This window comes from Rhinolophus sinicus, linkage group LG16, assembly GCF_036562045.2.
Source record: "Rhinolophus sinicus isolate RSC01 linkage group LG16, ASM3656204v1, whole genome shotgun sequence".
In the NCBI taxonomy this organism is placed as follows: domain Eukaryota; kingdom Metazoa; phylum Chordata; class Mammalia; order Chiroptera; family Rhinolophidae; genus Rhinolophus; species Rhinolophus sinicus.
Window position 1 is genome coordinate 35,843,644 of NC_133765.1, and position 19,721 is coordinate 35,863,364.

General features: G+C 56.6%; 1 protein-coding gene across 24 annotated transcripts in view; it reads right to left on the reverse strand.

The window, feature by feature from the left end:
• Window positions 1–19,721, reverse strand: part of NCOR2 (nuclear receptor corepressor 2) — a 184,401-nt gene that overhangs the window by 138,957 nt on the left and 25,723 nt on the right. The window contains exon 3 of one of the 24 annotated variants that reach the window (XM_074321466.1): window positions 8,035–8,280. The exons of 21 other annotated variants lie outside the window; for them this stretch is intronic. The gene's annotated coding sequence lies outside the window, so the exon portion shown is untranslated. Of the gene's footprint in view, window positions 1–8,034; window positions 8,281–10,839; window positions 11,275–19,721 lie in introns of those variants that run through there. 2 more of the 24 variants (XM_074321468.1, XM_074321467.1) reach the window with 2 other exon arrangements.

A 19,721-nucleotide genomic window follows, 5' to 3' on the forward strand; every position in this document is an offset into this window, starting at 1 on the left:
GGGGAGAGGGGTCCTGAAAGGTTCTGTGGGCCCTGCTGTCCCCACATTCCTCTCCAGCCCACATAGGGAGGCCGAGGCCACCCTGAGACACATCCCCTAGATTTTCCGTGTCCTGAGCAGTCTGATTCAGATCGGGGGAGGGTGAAATTACAGCCGCCTGGGGCTGAGATGTCTCTGAGGGGGGTGGGGCACGCTTGTTAAGGTGACAGAACTGCTGAAATGTGCCTGGGAGCCTTCAGACCTGAGCCCACGCTGCGGGAGATGATGAAAGGTGAGCTGTCTGCGCCACACGTGCCTGTAATTTTCTTGGAACTTGTGGCAGATGGGGGAGCCTCAGAATTAAAAATCAGCTGCCAGGCAGGAGAGAAGCCCCCAGCACACACCCACGCACACATGCACGCTCATCGGACGCCCCTGGGTGCTCGGAGGAGCTATGGGTCCCACGGAGGGGACACGCCTGTTGCACCCCCACCCCAAGCCAGCCTGTCCCAGGCCAGAGACACACGGATGCACTGGGAGCCCGTGGGCAGGGACCCGTCAGTCCTCACCGCTGTCTCTTCCGCATCTAGGACCGGGTCTGACATTCAGTAGCTGCTCCATGTTTGTCTGAATTGACAGCTGAATCCCCGAGAGACACGGTGCCTGGCACACAGTAGGTGTACTAGTTAGGGGCTGCCCTATAAAGTGTCAAACTGGGTGGCAGAAAACAACAGGATCTATTCTCTCACAGTGCTGGAGACCAGAAGTCTGAAATCAGGTGTCGCAGGGCCGGCTCCTGCCTTGGTCCACTCCAGCTCCTGGTGGCCCCAGCCGCTCCTCCGCCTCCATCTCCCGCTGAGTCTCTATCATCATTATGGTGTCCCCTCATCTCACAAGGACACCAGTCATTGGATCAGGGCCCATACTACTCCCGTGTGACCTCATCTTAACTAACGACACCTGCAGTGACCCCCTCACGTTTACACGGTCCAAGCGGACGTGAATTTTGGAGGGGACACTATCTAACCCAACAAATATTTGCTTTGTTCACTGCAACATCCCAGAACCTGGCACAGTGCCTCCGTCACCACACTGAGAGCTCAACTCAGGTGCTGCCCTCAGGCCTGCCACCTGCCCGCCCCCAAGCTGGGACCATTCCAAATGTGGTCTCCACCCTGTTCTGGTCAATCAGGAAATTGCCTGAGCACCTACCATGTGCAGGCACTGGGGTTACAGCAGTGAGTCAGACAGACACATGGGCCTGCCAATCAGACAACATCCAGTGACAGGCCTGTCCCAACAGGGAAAGCCCCCAGCCACGTATCAGCAGGGGTTGGGTGGGTGGACGGACGGATGAATAGACGGATATATGGATGGATAGATGAATGGATGGATGGACAGATGGACAAACAGATAGACTGACGGATGGATATCCGTTTAACTGTTTAATTTGCCAGGGTTTTTCTGGTCTCACTTTTTAAAGCAACCCCCAGGGCCAAGCATGCCTTTATTCCACTAATATTCCCATGTCAGGTTCCCTGCCAGCCCCCACAGGGGACACAGCTGAGCACACTCACCCCCGGGGAACCCCCAAGTCCACACAACTGCTTCTTAAGCCCCAGCCCGCTGGGCACAGAGGACCCGGAAGAAACCACCTCTGTCCGAACTCTAGAATCCAACCAGGGAGAGACCAATGGAAAGATTCATTGGGAAAAGATCTACGGAAAGCTCCATGCCCAGAGGAGAGTTCCCGAAATAAGAGCTGTGGCCATCACTGCCCTGCACTGCTCAGAATCCCGGGCAGGGAGGCGGGCAAGCTAACCGTAACGATCATAATACCATCAGTAACAGTGGTAGCTTCTATTAGTATCCTCACTTTGCAGATGAGCAAACTGAGACTGGGTGAAGTGAACTGACCAATAGAGCGAGTCCCTACTGAGAAGGTCACACAGGATGGGGAGACCCACACCTGAAGACAGCGCTTCCCGTGAGGTCACTGGGCCTCGCAGGGTCTGAACAGAGGGAGGAGGGGGGCTGCCCCTCCCAGCCCTGAAACCGTGACTGCACACATCTCACTCAACACCCTCCTGTTGCAGATGGGGAAACTGAGGCCAGGAGAGTGGCAGGCATGTGCCCACTCCATCCTCCTCTGCTCGATCCCCCAGCCCACGGGGTCCAGGCATCTGGGGAGGTGGGTACAGTGGCCCTTTAGGGGAACACACAGCCAGGGGCCATGGGGAGAAGGGCTCCAGGTCTATGGGGATGACCAGGCCCCAGGACACACGGCTGCTTCAGCCTTGCTGGAGGACCAGGCCTACACCAAACTTCAGGGAAAAACTGGCCTGGGGCAAAACACACCAGGCACCGGCCCCATCTCCCCCTTCCCCTAAAAAGGGCCCCCAGCCCCTGTGACGGGAGCACCCCCAATTGTGCCTCACACCCTCCCAGGATCCTTGTATCTCCTCGCCAACAGCAGGCTGGATCTCAGCCCCAGGCACCAACACAGCGGGAAGCTCCAATTTCCCTCACCAAAAAGGATCGTCTGCATGCAACAAATCAGGAAACCGAGGCTCAGAGAGGTGAACTCACTGGCCCAAGATCACACAGCCAGAAAGCAGCCAGGCCTGATTCTGACCCCCAAAATCACGAGTCCAGGCCCCACTCAGCCCACACCCCTCCGAGGCGAGCAGAAGGGAAGCAGTGCTGGTTGAAGCTGCCGAGGAGGCCCGTTCGTTTCCAGTTTAATTGGTACATTTGTGTCCACTGGACTCCAGCCAGGGCAGCCCAGCCCTGCTCCCCCTGCCACAGGGATCTTCTCAAAATCACTTCCTCCTTGACTCTTCTCCCCATTTAATTTTAAAAGGAACAGAGAAAGAGAGAGAGAAACCACAGCCATGACAAACCGTCCCCACACACCAGGTCACAGGGTCCCACGCGGAAACCCTTGCCGAGCGGCGCCCTCTGCCTTGGGCATCCCGCAAACACTACGTGACTGTTTGCCCGGCACCTCCTTGTTGTGGTCCACGGGCACCCGGGAGGGACACGTTCTCCATTAGGCCCGGCTCCTCCACCTGGTCTTCCCCACGGCAATTGTCCCTGCACAGGGAAGGAGGGGCCCAGAGAAGAGGCTGGTGTCTGGGCGATGGGGGGTGGGACGCTGGCCCCCCGCTGTGAACTGGGCAAACCACTTAACCCTGGGGCTGGGAACGAGTGGGCCACAGGGACGCAAGTGGCGAGCTGTGTCGGGCTCAGCCTGTGCTGCTCACAGTAACGGCTCATCCACGCACGGGCAGCCAGGACTGGGTTTCTAAAGGATGAGGGGCTGCGGCCCTGGGTCCATTCACTTCACTGCCTGATGGGAAAGAACCAGCAACCAAGGAGAAAACGGGCCGCAGGTCACAGGTCTGACATTCTACCAAGTGAAACAAGCCAGACACAAAAAGACAAATACTATGCGGTTATGCGATTTCACTCACATGAGACAAACCAGGAGTCAGATCCATAGAGACAGAAAGTAGAGTAGAGGTTACCAGGGGCGGGGGTGGGGGGGGCACAGATAGTGCTTAATGGGAACTGAGTTTCAGTTTTGCAAGATCAAAAAGTTTGGGAGATGATGGTGGTGATGGTTGCACAACAGTGTGAATCAATGTATTTAACTGAACTGCTCGCTTAAAAGATGGTAAATCTTTTGGTAAGCACACTTTGTCACAATTTAAAGAACAATAACAAAATTAAATAAGCCACACACCTCCTCCAGGAAGGCCTCCCTAATTGCTAGTCAACAGCACCCAACTGGCTTGGGTTGCCCTGTGGTGGTTCCTTGTGTCAGGGCTGCCCCATGAAACCCAGTGCTGGCAAGGGCGCTGCCAGGGGTCCCAGCACTCAGCGGCACCTCACAGCCAAGCACGGAGTTGGACCACAGACAAGGCCTCTTCCTCTCTGGCCCACATCACCTCAGGACCTAAGGCCTGGACACAGGGAGGGGCTGCTCTGAAATTCTCTGCCCCTCTAGGGGGGCCCCTGGCCCCGACCCCAGGCCAGGCAGCCACAGGCCAGGCCGCTCTCTCTCTGCCGCCTGTTTGCAGCCTCCATCCCATCACTCACGTCTCGTGCTGAGACCCCGAGGGGAAGGGGGGCCACCTCCCAGGAAGGAAGGCAGCAGCCCCAGTTTCCCACCGACCTCCCTGCACCAACATCTGGCGACCCGTGTCCCCAGCTGTGTAGCTGCCGGAAATGCCTCCTCCCACCCCTCCTCCTCTTTCACGCACACCACATGGGGCCCTCAAGAGCAGCTTGCTGAGGAATTTATGGGGTCGTCCCTAGTATTTCAGGGCAGATCTCTGGGGGACGTCCTCTGCCACATGTGAACAAGGACAAATGTTTCTGCTGCCAAGAATAGCTCCCCCGGCAGTGGCATCCCAGCCGGGAGCCCACCCACTCAACAACGGCCCTCCCATGCAAACCAACAGTCTAAGTCTGGACCCCAGCGGCCCGACTCCCACAGGCCTGGCCCCTACTGCCACCCAGACACTCAGGCCGAGGGGGAAAAGGGTCCACTCTGACCAGCTCCATCCAATGCTGGAATGTGGACACGTAGGGGCCACTCAATCAGCCCGAGGACGTCTGTGCTTCAGTGAGTGTCTGATAATGGAGCAGTCATCAAGAAGCCACAGCCCCCCGCCCCCCGCCCATGCACCCAGGCGTCCAGTGACACGTGCTTAGATGCTCAGGAGTGGCAATGGGGAAGTTAAGCACCCACCCGGGATGTGAGTCCCAGTTTGTGGAGGGAGCAAAACTAACAGGGCTCCAGGGGACAGGGTCCCAGGCCAGAAAGAGGGAGCGGGGAGAGCAAGGAGGGCTGCAGATACCAGGCCCGCATTGGAACACATCCGGGCCAGGCCAGCATCAAGTGAGGGAGAGGGGCGGGGTGTGGGGCTGCTTGTGTGAAGGGCACAGGCTGGGAGTGGTCGGGGCTCAGGAAAGGGGCTCAGGGGACCCACAGCTTCCAATCCTTTCGAGAAGAAAATCTGATTTAGAGACATCTCTCAATTCAGTGTTTTTATTTTAAAAACACTGACTATAAACCCAACCCAATAAGTCAGCCTGACATCCAAATACAGCCTGCAGGCTGACTTATGGTCAGTTAGAAGCCACAAAAGAGGGCCAGGGAAGCCTAAGGGAGCATGAAAAAGGGGGTGATGGCAAGTGACAGGCAGGAATGTTCTCCAAAGAGGGCAGAGGCTTGGAGGGGGGACCTGAGAGGCCTCTCACTACAACAGGCAGTGGGAGGGGCTGGGCCCATTTCCACAGTAAATCCTCAGTGGCATCCCCCACCCCAGCGGGACACATACCGGCTGGAAAAGAGGATGCTGGGCAAGGACCGACAGCTGGCCCCTCTCCGACACACAGGGTGAGCTAGCTGTGGCACACGGCACCCCGATGTCCCTTGGGCTACCACCTCCTCTGCACCCCGAGCCCTGGACTCCGGGGGACGCTGATCCCACCCTCCAGGTCTGGCCAATCGGCACCAATGGCAGCCCACAGAAACGTACTCTCTGACTGCTTTGGAGGCCAAGTGTCTGACATCAAGGAGCTGACAGGGCCGTGCTCCCTCCGGAGGCTCTAGGGGAGTCTCCTTCCTGCCTCCTTCAGCTCTGGAAGCTCCCGGCATCCCTTGGCTTGTGGCCGAGACACTGCTGTCTCAGCCTGTCTTCACGTGGCCATCCCCTCGGTGTGTCTTCTCCTCTTTGTCTCTCATAAGGTCACTGGTCCCTAAATTTAGGGTCACCCAATAATCTAGGATGACCTCATCTCAAGACACATCTGCAAAGACCCTTTTTCCAAAGCAGGTCACACGTACAGGGCTGAATAGTAACACGTACACGTATCTTCTGGGGACCACCACTCACCCCACTATACCAACCACGGCCCTGCCTGCCCCATGGCCAAGCCCCAGCAGAATTCCCACTAAGCAGGTGAGAAAACTGAGGCACAGTGACTAAAGCTACATGTCCAGGGTTTGAATGGCTTTCTCTGACCAGTCCTGCCATGGAGCCGCTGGACTTTACAGGAAACAAGGGACTCTCACACCCACGCTTCTGGGGAGAGCTGCCCCACCTCACAGGCCAAGAAGCCTGAAGTGGTTCAGCATGGGATGGGGGGATAAACCGGCCAAGGAAGCTTCTCAGAGTCAGCCTGCTCCGGTGTCAGTGGGAGTAAATCCCATCCCCTGAAGGGTGAAGGGGGCATCGGGCCCCTGATAATCACCACCTCTCTATTTATTACCAGCCCTGCCCGGCCCACACAGCTGCCCCCCCCAAGGCAGAAAAGGCCCATTACAACTTCACAGGCCGGGAATTATGTTATTAGCCTGGGAAGGAGGCTGCACCCGGGGACAAAGGGCTCATTGTCATGCAAATGCACGACTCCACGAAAGGGGGCGGCCCCTCCTGCCTTCCCCTGTTCTGTGCCACAATGACAAACCCACTCGTTTGGGCATCTCTGGCCTCAAACTGGGAAAGCGGTCTGAGCCAGATTCCCAGAAAATAGCACCTGCCCTGGGGAGGGCCCCTGAGAACCTGGGTTCAAATCCTGCCTCCTCTACAGCTGTGCCATCGTCCTTTGAAACAGGCATGACAAAAGGGTCTCTGAGGATGAAAGAGGATAATCTGCTTAAAGCGTTAAGTGTCACCCTGGGCAGGGAAACAACTGTACACAAAATGCCATTACATATTAATCATACCTATGTAACAGTGTGTGCCTGCAGCTGTGTGTCTCTGGGTGAGTTGCTGACCCTCTCTGTGCCTCATCTGGAGAGGCTGATTCGGGCCCCCTTCATGGGGTTCTTAGAAGGGCTCAGTAAACTAAGGTGCTCAGAATGCTTGCCCCGCCTGCGATGAAGCTGATGCAGTCTGCACCCCTCCTCCGTATCCCAGTCGCCACAGGGGTCCCGACTTTCCTTGCTCCTGAGTCTCTTTAGCTAATGCAGACTTTCTGGGGTGCTTGGTGGGTTCCTATGGGGCATTTCTGAGCAAAAGCACACTGCTTTCCAAAAGACTCTAGTTTTCTGAGAGTGCCCCAAACGCATTCTCAACCCTCAGCTGCAGAACTTCTGGGGTAGAGGGAGGTGCGCTCAACGTGGATTCCAGCTGGAGGGGCCCCCTCGCAGGAGCCCTGCACGTGTGGCTGGCCAGGATGAATTGTGAAAGCAAAGCGCCTCTGTCCCCAGAAAGGCCCCACTCGCTGAGAAGGGACAAGCTCAGGTCCACAGTCTGCGGAATACACTGAATCCGACACAAGTGTTTGCTCAGCACCTACTATGAGCCCGGTACTCAGGACACAGTGGTGACCAAGGTGAACAAAATCCTGGTGGGACATGGCGGATGGACATTCATTAAATCCCAGGTGGTAACCGTAGTGAGGTGACAGGGAATGACTGAGGGGTGCGGGCATGGGGGGCTTCTTTCAGGAGGCCTAAATGAGGGGAAGGTGTGAAGATCTCAGGGAAGGGTTTTCCAGGAAGAGGGCACAGCATGTACCAAGGTCCCCAGGCAGGACCATGACTGGAGCTTTAAGAAACAGCACAGAGGCCCGGGGTGCCCCCAGCCGCAGCCCCACTCCCTGCCCATCCAGACTCTGCCCAGCCAAGCCAGACCTGAGACCCCCAACCTCTAACCGACACCCCGGAGCCCCAGGCACAAGCCTCCATCACCCTGACATGATGGCGGAAGCCCCTCTCGGCAGCTCAGACCCTGCATGTAGGTGTCCACCTGTCCCCCAGCCGGAATGCTCTGGAACCCTCTGGAATCCTTAGGCATAAAGCAAGCCCTGTCTGGATGTCCTGGGAAGCCTGGGGGCCCAAGCTCAGTTACTAGCCAGCTGTAAGGGGAAAACCACCTGCAGACCCTCTCTCAGGAGACCCTGGAGGACGGCTACCCTCAGATTGGCTTTGGTTGGACGGAAATGCATATCCCACGCTTAAGTGCCAGCTCACCCCCGAAGGCCTTCTCACAACCACTAGTGGAGGGAAGGGGTCTGCGGGAAACCAGTACCTACCAAGGGAACAGCAGGGAAAGAAAAAATGCAGCCCAGAGGACAGCGCAAGGGAGGACAGCACTCAGAGAAGAGAGGAGTTCAGCCATCACATGAGTGACCCGCAGACAGCAGTGACACCGAGTCACACTGTGGGGCTGCAAACGGAGGCTCAGAGGAGGCCGCTGAGAGGTGGTGGGCCCAGAGGCCAGAGCTGCCTGGTTCTCACAGGTCCTGAGCCGGCCCCATGTCTTGACCTCCTAGCCTGGCCTACAAGTGAGAAGAAAAGGAGGAAACTGAGGCTCAGAGAGGGCAAGCAACCTTCCCAGGGCCACCCGGCCAAAGAGCCACCACACACAGGCTCTGGCCTGGGATTTGTATCCCGTCCCCTGAGAAGCAGGGATCACAAGCACCCTCCTTCCCGTGGCTGATACGGGTATAAAACGAGCTAGTGCCCGACTAACCACAACAATCACATAACATCACAAACGGTAACAATGGCAGCAACAGCATCCTCACGTCACACTCAGCACGTGCCCCCATCGCTCTAAGCACTTAGCATGTATCCACTCATTTAACCTTCATACAAGCGCTACACAGTACTAAACCCTATCCCCATTTTACAGATGAGGAAACTGAGGCTTGGCGGGGTTAAGCCTGCTCTGATTCACACAGCTAACAAGGGGCAGACTTGCACTCGAACCCAGGGCAGCCTGACCCCCAAGCCTATGCTCTTTTTAGATCTCTGTAGTCATTCATATTCAATCGTAAGAAAGAACATGGCAAGCTCCCAAGTGCCCTTCAGCCAGCTTCCCCCACTGGAACCATCCCTACATAACTAGAGGTCAATATCAACAGCGAAACCAGGAAACTAACACTGATAGTCGCTCCAGTTTTACACGCACTCACTTGTGAGTGTCTGAGCGTGTGCATGCGAGTGTGCGTGTGTTCAGCTCTGGGCACTTCTCGCTCAGTGCAGTGCGGCCACCACTGTCGATGCAGATGCTTCTATCACAAGGGTCCTCTGTGCGACCTCTGGTCTGAACCACCACACACACTGTCTTTCTCAGTGTTGCGGGATCGAGTCACGAGACCCTCAGGGCAGAGCAGGGGCGGCCACAACACAGTGGGCACTGAGGAGGCTTTGGGGGCAGAAAGGGGACATTCGTGGGCCCATTGCTGCAGAGGCCTTTTCCGAGGCCCCCAGGAGAGGTTTGAGGACAATGAGACAGCAGGCAGCTGGCGTGGGCACCCTGGACACACGGGGAACTCCCCAATGGCTCCTGCTGGCCCGAAAGGAGAGGCCCCGAGCCAGCCACCAGTCCAGCATCCGGTGTCACTTACAAACACAGGACTGTTGCCACCCTTAGTGGGAGAGCCAGCCCTGCCTGCCCAGCCCCCAGGCCACGCTGGGCACTGTCGGGGTGTCTGGTCCAGGTTGAGTGGGAGACGGAGCAAAACAGGCAAGACTGGGGGAGCCCCAGGGACCCCAGCCCAAGCCCAAATGCAGACAGAGCCTGGGGCTGGGTAGAGACTCAGCCACCTCCCACTGTCCTGGCCGCGGTTTCGTCTATAAAATGGGAGGGCTCTTAGCTCTCGACAAGGAAGAAAAATTGCCAGAGACTAAGACATAACTAACTTAAATCCAAGCTTTTGTCCATACTGACCAAGCCCTCCCCCAAGACACCAGCCACGGAGACCCTGCGGGTTTGTCCTGGTTTCCTCGAGGCACACTGGCCGGTGGCTTGCGCAGCCTGGACGAGACAAGTGAGTTTCCACTATCCAAGGTCACATGGTCCATGAAGGGTGGGGTGGAGACAGGTGGTGCATCCATTTGTCAGATAGGAAAACTGAGGCTGAGAGCCGGGAAGTGACTTGTCCCAGGGTCACACAGCCAGGAAGCATTGGCCAGAATGTGAACACAGCAGTCTGGCTATACAGTGAACCAGGGGGCTGCAGCTCATTTCATGTCACCCCATGTCTGTGCGGCCCCCATTAGGGCCCCACTCGCACAGGGGAGGCGAGGCCACCCAGAGTGAAAGGGACAGAACCAGGATTCAAACCAGGGTTGTGGCAATTGAGCGCCGCTGTCTGAGGCCCCTCGCAGGCCAGGACGTGATCCCCCACGAGCCCTGCTGCTGCCTCCCACCAGTCCCAGCCCACCCAGACTACAGGACACGTCGCTCCCTCATCCACTCTGCTCGAAACTGAAGGTTCCTTGTAAGCTCACTCCAACTCTCCAGTGTTTATCCCAGCTCCTGGCTGCCAGGGCCCTGGGCAAGCCTAGGCCGGTGGTGCTGATTTCAAACCAGACATGGGCACCCAGCCAAGCGCCACCGTGGTGGGAGCCGGCTGCCAGGGACGCCGCAGCGCTGCCTGCACCTGGCCCCTCCCCAGCTGCACCCCCAAGTCCTGAGGCCCCCAGGCCACCCCTGGCGGCCAGTGCCGAAGAAGAAACCAGGACCACCCAGACCCCCGGCTCTGCTCGCGGTTCCCACCCCACACGTCCCCTCCCACAGATAGCAGCCAAGAAGCACTGTCCCTCCGGGCCACCCGCCCTCTCGGCACCCTTTACTGGGACTTCAGCTATTCTGGCTGGCCCACTGTCCACTCCTGCCGGTTGTCCGGGGCCCACACAGCCCGGGCCTGGACGACCACACTGGCAGAATCAGGGCTCCTGCCAGATGAGCCACGGGCCCCCAGTGGTGCCCCAGCCCAGGGCCCAGTCCTACCACGAGCCACAGCCCCTGTCCTTGGCCACCCTCCCTCTGCCAGAGACACGGCCACCGCGGCTCCCGGCCCACCGCCGAGCCCGGAAACTTCTCTTACCGAGCACATGACCAGCCTTTCACTCACGTCAGCTCTGAACACAACTTGAAGTAACTCTCCCACAAAAAAAAAAAAAAAAAAAAGACAAGGAAAACGTGCCAGCCGTAGGTCAACAGAGTCCACACACAGACTGCTCTGCTGGCTTCCAGAAGACACCCCGCGTCCAATGTTCAACCATCCTTCCTGCAGGCCCGACACCGGGAAAGGCTGGCCGCTCGGCCCTACCGCCTTCCCGCGGCACTGTGGGCTCCCCCGGATGGGGAGGCCCTGTGGGGCCTGTCTGCAGCCAGGCCACCGCCAGACCCTCACCAATGTCCCCAAGACAGGGCCGGCCAGGCCCACTGGGGACAACCCAAGGGCTGCCCAACCCGCAGGGGGCCGCCAACGCGAGGTCGGGCCTCGGCGATCCTTTTTGCCTCCTGCCACTCGGGCCTATAAACATAGGGAATTACATAAGTCCACTCCTCCTGTTGGGAAGCCAAAAGTACAAGCTTTTTCTCCCAGCCTTGGCAGTAAGTAATAATTCCTCATCGCCATGGTAACCCTGGCGGGCTTCCAGCCCGACACTCAGGAGCTGAAACACTGGGAGGCCTTTTTATAGCTCGGTAGAAAACCTCTTCACTATTCCCTCGCTCACTCGCTCGCTCGCTCGCAGGGAAAGCGAGCTCCAGGCCAAATTTTCTTCCTTTAACCCGTTTCCTCCCAGCCGGACCGTCCACCCGGGAGCCCAGGCCTGCCCACCACCTCATAGAAATGAAGCTGCTGCCGCCCGTCCCTTCCTGGTCCTCCAGCCTCCAGGGTGACATGGCCAGAGGACAGGCTCTGCCTTTAAAATATTTCTGTCGTCTTTGTAATCTCATGAAAGGCAAACATGACCCCCTCACATTGGTATTCTGAAGGAGGGTCATCTGGCCCAGAGGGTGAAAAGACACAAACACACACAGACACGCACACGCATGCACCAAAATGCATGGTTTGGTGGTCGGCCAGCCATCTGAACCTTGGCTGCAACTAGCTGTGTGACTCAGAGACATGTCTGAGCGTCTCTGGGTATCAACTTCCCATCTGTAGCAGGGCAGGCACGGCTCTGCTTCCCACTACTCTCAGCAGCAGTGACAAGGCATCAGGAGAGGCTGCCACAGCCACCAGGAAGCAGAGGGTCCCGCGAGTGGTCTCCCACCCCCAGCAACCAGGAGTTGGGCCCAGAGATGTCTGCCCAAGGCGGCACCTGAGTGACGACCGGGGCTCGTGGGGTGCAGACACAGGGGAGGTACCACAGGCAGCAGGCACAGCTGATGCAAAGGTCTGGAGGTCAGACCGAGTTTGGTGTGTTGCAAAAGCAGAGAAGACAGGGGTGGAGGGGGGAGAGCTAGAAGACGAGGTCAGGGAGCAACGGGAAGGGTGGGGGGAGCGTGGCTCATGAAGACGCAAGTCATGTAACTGTAGGCTAGGGGTGCCCCCGAGAGTCATCACAACAACAGTAACACATACTGTGTGCCCAGCACTTCCCCTGTGAACCCATCTGTACTCACAACAGCACAACAAAAGGCAGGGGCAATTTCGAACCCCCATATACGGAGAAGTTGAAACAGGCCCCGAGAGGGTTAGTGACTTGCCCAAGGTCACACACTGAGGCTTGAACCTGGTAAGCCTGGCCTGCCCCCGCCATGCCACGTGGTGTAGTCAGCAAGGAGCCACAAAGCGTTCGGGCTGGGTCAGATCTGCATGTGACAAAGGTCCGTGGTCACTGGTCTAGTCAGGGCGATGGGAATATCTGCTAGGAGACCAGTGAAGGGACCCACACGGAGCCCGTTAAGTGTGTCACCTTTCATCAGCTCACCCTCCAGCCTTTCCCAAGGAAACACCAGCCCGAAAGTCAAGGTGGGGTTTCTTCTACTCCAAAGCCTTCTTGTCCACATGGAGAAACCGAGGCACAGGAAGTGAGTGACCCAAATCCGTCCACTTAGACCACAGATCCAGGCGCTGTCTTCCAGCCCGTCACCTCTCACCGTGACCATGAAGAGACCACAAAACTCAGGAACGGGCCAAACCAGCCACACCAAGCCCGGCCAGGACGCGGAGCCTGAAGCAGCAGGGGCAGGACTCACTGGTTCCTTGTGTTCTTTTCTGTTGGTTTTGGACACCGACCTGAGTCCAGACCTTCGCAGAGGCCGGCCCTGGAATCAGGAGTAACTCAAGCAAATCCCAGAGATCTGTGCTTCGGGCAGGTTCCACGCTGGTCCGCTCACTCCGCGGCCACTTCTTGTGTCCTCCCCGGAGGAAGCGGAGGGTTTGCTGAGTAACTTCATGGAGACAGCAGATCATCAAACACCGGAAACAGCCTCGTGCTGCACCCTCCACACAGAGCCAGAGGCTAAAGCTGAGCTCATGTCAGAATAAGCACGTGGTCGTCTGCTAGCAAAAGACTTCTGGATTCCCCAAGCCTCTGAGGGTGACCAGTGTTCCCTCCTCGGTTCTTTGAAAAAGTGTCCCCTGACCCAAATTTACCAACGTGCCACTTCCAGGACCTGTGTGCCAGGCAAAGCTTTGAGGACGGTGGGAAAGACCAGTGACAACATTGCAGGATGCGCTGTGACGGGGCGCGTGGAGGCACAGGGGGCAGGATTCCGAAAGGGAGGCGGAGGGCCCTTAGGCCAGACGCCCTGGGGAAGGCCCCCGGCTTCTGCGGCATCGGCCTGCCCAGCTGTGGGCCCAGGGACCGGGGGCACACCTGTCTGGTGCCTCCTGCAAGGTCAACAGAAACTACGCCTGCGGGGGGCTCCGAGGACTAGAAGGCCCCACAGTCTGGCCCCTGTTCAGCATCCAGCCCCAAGGGGAAGGGAGCGCCACTCACTTCTTCCCCACACAGCTCTACTTCCTGGCCAGGCAGAGAGATAGGGCTGGGAGCAGGGTGGGAGCTGGGCAGGGAGGGGTAGGGGGTAGGCAGAGGGCGAGAGAGGACGAGACAGCGGGGGGGCGGGGGGGGGTTGGGGGGGGCACCAGACAAGCAAGCGCTAGAAAATATCTGCCTGTTTTCACCTCCTGCTCCCCTGCTCACACCCCAAGGCTCCAAGACTTGGGCACGTGACTACCATCTCTCTAGGTTGCCTCAGTTTCCTCACGTGAAAAACTACTTATGAGATGGTTTTGTTGAGGTCAGTCCATAGGATGGAGTATTATTTGGCCATAAAGAATGAAGCACTGACACACGCTACGAAGACGATGAGCCTCAGAAACGTGATGCTGAGAAGCCAGACACAAAGGACCACATACTGCGTGGTCCCACACATACTACGGAATGTCCAGGAAAGGCCAATTCACAGCGACACAAGGACAGTGCTGGCTGCCAGGGGCTGGGGAGGGAGGAGGGGGAGTGGCTGCTGCTGAGTACAGGGTATCCTATTGGGGCAACGAAACTATTTTAGAACTAGAAAGAGACAGTGGCTGTACATTATAAACGTACTAAAAACTAATAAACTGTTCACTTTAAAATGGTTAATTCTTATGTGACGTGAATTTCATCTCAATTAAAAATAAATAAAAAGATGGTTTGGTTGAAGGGGCACCATTCCAGCCCAGTTTACTGTTTCTGCAAGTCGTAGCCACCTCTCCTCAGCTGGTAACAGTCCCTGCCCCCAGGCCTGGGGCCATCAGACATTCAACAAACATTTACTGTACGCACTGGGCACTGGGCAGACAGCAGGGAACAAGACAAAGCTCCGGCCGGCGTGGAGCTGACCCGGGAAGAGGTGAGAAAGTCAACAGCAGATAAGGACATGAAGCAATTCCCGCAGTGGCAGCTGCTGTGGACGGGGGGTTTGTGAGGCAGCGACAGTTCAGCAGGGGTCTGGGTGGAGGAGAGGGATGTGGAAACTTCTCAGGGGACAGTGTCCCAGGCAGAGGAAACAGCCACGACAAAGGCTGTGAGGTGAGTTCCGGAACAGCCAGGCCAGCGCAGCTGGAGGTATGAGCAAGGGGAGGGCACGCCAGGGAAGGTCGGCCTCGTCACGGCTCCGGGTCTCAGAGGGCCCCAGAGGCCGCAGACAGGGTCTTGAAATTTTAAGTGTGATTAACATAAAATTCATAACGGCATTAGTGTCCTGGGGCTGCTGAAACGAACGAGGACCAACCGGGGTGCTTAAAACAACAGCAATGTACCCTGTCACAGCTCCGGAGCCCAGCAGCCCGAAATCTAGCTGTCGGGCGCGTCCCTCCGAAGCCTCTCAGAGAGGGTCCTCCCAAGCTTCTCTCAGCTCCTGGTGGCTCCAGGCGTTTCTTGGCTCGCGGTCTCCTCATTCCCACCCCTGCCTAGGTGTCACATGGCCGACTGTGTGCACCTTTTTGTCATTGGATTTGGGGCTCATCGTCACCTAGGCTGATCTCATCTTGATCCTTAACTTGACCACATCTGCAAAGACCCTTTGTCCAAACAAGGCCCATTCACAGTTCCGAGTGAGCATAACTTTTGGGGCCACAACTCAACCGTCTGTCATAATCAAGACTCACAACACGGCAGCACCAAATGCTCAGAGCTGTGGTTGGTCTGCCCTCTGCTTTCTGCAGATTCCAGGGGACCAGGCTGGAAGCTCTGGGGTAGCCCTGTGAGAAGTCCCCCCGGGGTCCACAGCCGGCCCACTCCCAGCCTGAGCCAGCGAGGAACAGACCCCAAGGAACTCAGATTGTCTTCCCTGCGAGAGGCATGCATGAGCCAGTGGCGGGCAGCTGGCCGGAAAGGGACTCCTTGACACGGAGGCCAAAGCAGGCCGGGACCGGTGTCCTGAATGGAGACTTCCCCAGCCCCAAATCACTTCATCCAGGCACCAAAGCGTCAAGTGAAACCCCTGGCACGCTGGCCAAAGGCAGGAAACTGTCCTCTAGGGCTGGTGTTCTGTGTGCTGCTTTTATTTTTAAAGCAGCTGTGAGCAGGACTTCTGTGTAGTGCAGCGCCACCCATCCCATAGCAAAGGGCACTGAGCGCCTGGCAGGGTGGCTGGGGAAGGAGGTGGCGGCTGCCTGCTCTGGGCCTTGGGAGCCACGCCCTGGAGGTGCAGGGAGAAGGGGGAGGTGTCCAGGACTGCCCCTGGCCACCGCCAGCTGGATCCCGGGAGCCACGCCGGGAAGCCCAAGTTTCAGTATCAGCCAGGTGCACACACTCCCAATGGGCCAGGCACAGGGGGAAACAGCCTTCACTGGGCTTCTTTAAGGCCTCACAACAATCTATCCGGTATTGCCATCCCCGTATTACAGAGGGGGAAACTGAGGCACAGAGTGGTGAAGGGGCTTGCCCAAGGGCACACAGCTAGGAAGCAGCAGGGTGGGGATTTGAACCCAGGGACTGTGGCACCTGAATCTATGTCACTAACCACTGGGATTTACTGTCTCTCTCTCTGAGACTACATCAGGCCAAACTAGAGGGCTCTCGAAGGAACTGCTGAGGCCCCGCGGCCCGACTTCTGGAAAGTATATCTCCGGAGGCGTTAAACGTGTCTTCCCAAGCCTTGAGACCTTCTGGTACATTCCATGGTACATTCTGCCGAGACCACAGAGGGCAAAATACTTTGAGATAAAAGTCACAACTAAAAACAGAGGCCACAAAATGACAGTCAGCTGTGGCCAACAGGGAAACTCTTCCTGGCACACACAATGTTTTTTCAAAACAATTAGGACACTGCTTATAAAATCCAGATTTCCAGCTTCTCTTGGAAAAATATCAGAATATCCAGCTTGCCAGTTAGCCACAATCCCCACCCATCCCTTTCACCTCATTCCCTTTCCTTGACTGCGTATGAGTTTGGAACACCCCTTTCCCCAACCTTGGCCACCTCCCCCCTGCTGTTGAAAATAGCTGAACAAGCGCTAAAGGCCTCATTCAGTGAGGAAAAGGACAAGAGAGACGAGTGATACTCAGGGTTTCGGGCGACTCTCCTTCCCCTTGGCTGGCTGTGCTGGTGGCATAAACCTGCCTGAGAACACAGCACACACAAAGGAGCAGAGCTGAGAGAGTCAGCTCCCTAAGGCGTGGCTCGAGCCCCTGGATCCAGCCATGCCTGAACTCGTCCTATGAGCATCTAACAAATCCCCCTTGTGGCCTAAACCAGCCTGAGTGCCTCCACCACGATGCAGGAGTCCTAATGAATCACCCTCACGTCTCGCCTCCATCGACACTCGTCCAAGGGAGCCTGACCAACCACCAATTCTGACCTTGTTATACCCCATCGCAGACCTGAGCTCGGTCCCCATGACCCTCACCCTCGAGTGTTGACCTGACACTCTCTCTGGACACTAAACTCCAAGGCATGGAGGAGGTTAGTGTCCTAACTCTTCAAAAGTCCACAATGTCCGACGATTCCATCATTCTGATTCCAGAGGCCGACAAATCTCTGGAACATTCCATGGGCCCAATAAATGTAAATTGATCAACCAGCAAAAGAACAAAAGCCAGTAAATTTGATTTCTGCCTTAATTGGGAAAAGGGCCCAACCCCCAAGGTCTACAGAGCAGCTTCAGATCCAGAGAACCACACCTGGAACCCCAGCTCTGTTCCAGATATGCAGGCCTCCTCAGCGTTCCTGAACATAAGGGCCTCAGGGCCTTTGCACATGCTGTTTCCCTACCTAGAAGGCTCATCCCTCTTCCTTTCGTATATCTGGTTCTTTTTCATTGTCCAAGACCCAGCTCAAACGCCACCTCCTCAGAGACCACCCTTGATTCCTGTACCTAAAGTAAGTACCCCTGAAACCCGGGCTGCCCCCACACACACTCCCTGTGCTATTCCACAGCCAACATTTCTTGGCCTTGGAGTACAGTGTTTCTTTTTTGCACTGCCCATCTCCCCATCAGCCCATGGGATCCACAAGGCCCTGGCATCTTGTTTGCTGTGTACCCCTGCTGTGAACACTCGGCTGGCTGCAGGGAGGCAGGAAGCAGACCCCTCGTGTCCTGACCGGTCCTGCCCAGCCCAGAGCAGCTGCTGCATGCCTGAGGGCCCTACGTAGCACACAGAGCCTGGCTCATGGCCGGTGCAGCCCTGCCAAGAAACCCAGGCTGGCTCTGAGCTCAGGGAGGGCTGCAGGTGGCGCCCACACAATCCTCACAATTAACAGCAGGTGTCGTGGAGTAAAGCTGCCCAGGTTCAAATCCCAGCTCTGCCAGCTGTGTGATCTTGGGCAAGTCACTGAACCTCTCTGTGCCCCCAGTTTTCACACCTATAAAATGGGGCTGATAATAACAGCAGCCACTCACAGGGCTGCCGCGATTAGTGCATTAGTGAACGTATGTGATATACTCAGAACACAGCTGGGCACAAAGTAAATGCTGAGGAATCACTGGACATTACAGCGGATGTCAGTAACCCCGATGATAACGGCAAACTGTCCCACAGCACTAAGGCCAATGGTTAGCAAACGTCAGCTTTGATAGCAAATACAGGATCTGCTCTACACCAAGTCCTGTTTGAAGTGCTTCACACAAATTGATTCCTACAAGATAGGTTTACTGTTCAACGTGCTTGTGCCAGCTCTTCCAGGCAGCCTTCCTGGATTGCTCCAACCCCCAAGTGTACCATGGACACACAATCCTTGCTGTGAGTCTGTCCTCAACTCCCCTCTCCGTCTAAGTGAGGGGCAGGAAGAGCCCCTACCATTCTGAAGTCAGCACATGGACTGCATGTCCCATGCCAGCCCAAGCCATAGCCCTGCCAGAATCCCAGAAAAGCGGGCCCCGTCTGGCTGCATGAGTGCACCCCAGAAAGTGAAGTGTGTTCCCTCCCTGCAGCCTGCAGAGGACAATTCCTGGTTCCTGGTAGAGGCCCAGGCATCTCAAGGGCTCCTGTCCTACTGGCCCTGCACAGGGCCAGACATCCTGACACAGGGCGCACTGTGAAAGGGTAGGCATCAGCTCTAGCTGGAGGTCTGTGGTCTGCATGGATGGCGTGTGAGAGCAACACTGCCCCCAGCCACCCCCAGCCTTTCTGTTCACAAAATGAGGTGGGTGCGGCTGGCCTCCTCTTCCCATTCGACAGATGGACAGCCAGCTCACCAGTCAGGCTGGCTGAGGTCACTCAGCACAGCAAGGACCCCTGCAAAGCCAGCCTTTGACACTTCTCGGACAGAAGAGGCGGCCCCACCTACCCCATCCCGCCTGGGACCTGAGGTGGCCCCCAGTTCCCCAAACCAGGTGGTAAGAGCTGGTTACAATGCCAGCTCCTCCAACCATGGGCTATGTGACCTCACTGAAGTCCCTCCACCTCCCTGGGCCTCAGTTTCCTCATCTGGAAAATGGGTCTAATGATCATGATCACATTACCACAGGCAGGAAGGACCAGGAGTGCCCCCAAGCCAGCAAATCAAAGCCACCGAAAGAGAAAGAGAAGATTTAGAAAGAAGCTATTTTAACTTCAGCAAATGGGCCTGCTTTGTGACTATATGCAACACAATTTTATGTTTCAGAACGTTTTCTGTTTGGATTCACGGCAGTTGGCAGTTGTAGAAGGGACAACGTGGTGATTTTTTCCGCATTTAAGCCTCTTGAGGCCTTGAGTCACCCTAAATTAGCATGTCCCTCAAAGGACCATCCTGAAAAGTCATCAATAAATGCACAAAGGCTTAAAACAGCACCCACACAGGGCTAGCACTCGAGACCTCCCACTAGACGTCCCACGGAGGCCACCCCGAGGCTGGGGCAGGAGGAAGGGAAGGAGGCAGGCTCTGGGACAGACGTCTGGGTTAGAATCTCACCAGCTGTGCAACCTCAGGCAGGTGACTTCACCTCTCGGTTCCTCCGTTTCTTCCTCTGTAAAGTGGGGATGATGACAATCCCTACTTCACAGGAGGTTTTGGAAGATTAAATAAATTATAACATGTAAAGTCCAACACGATTACTTC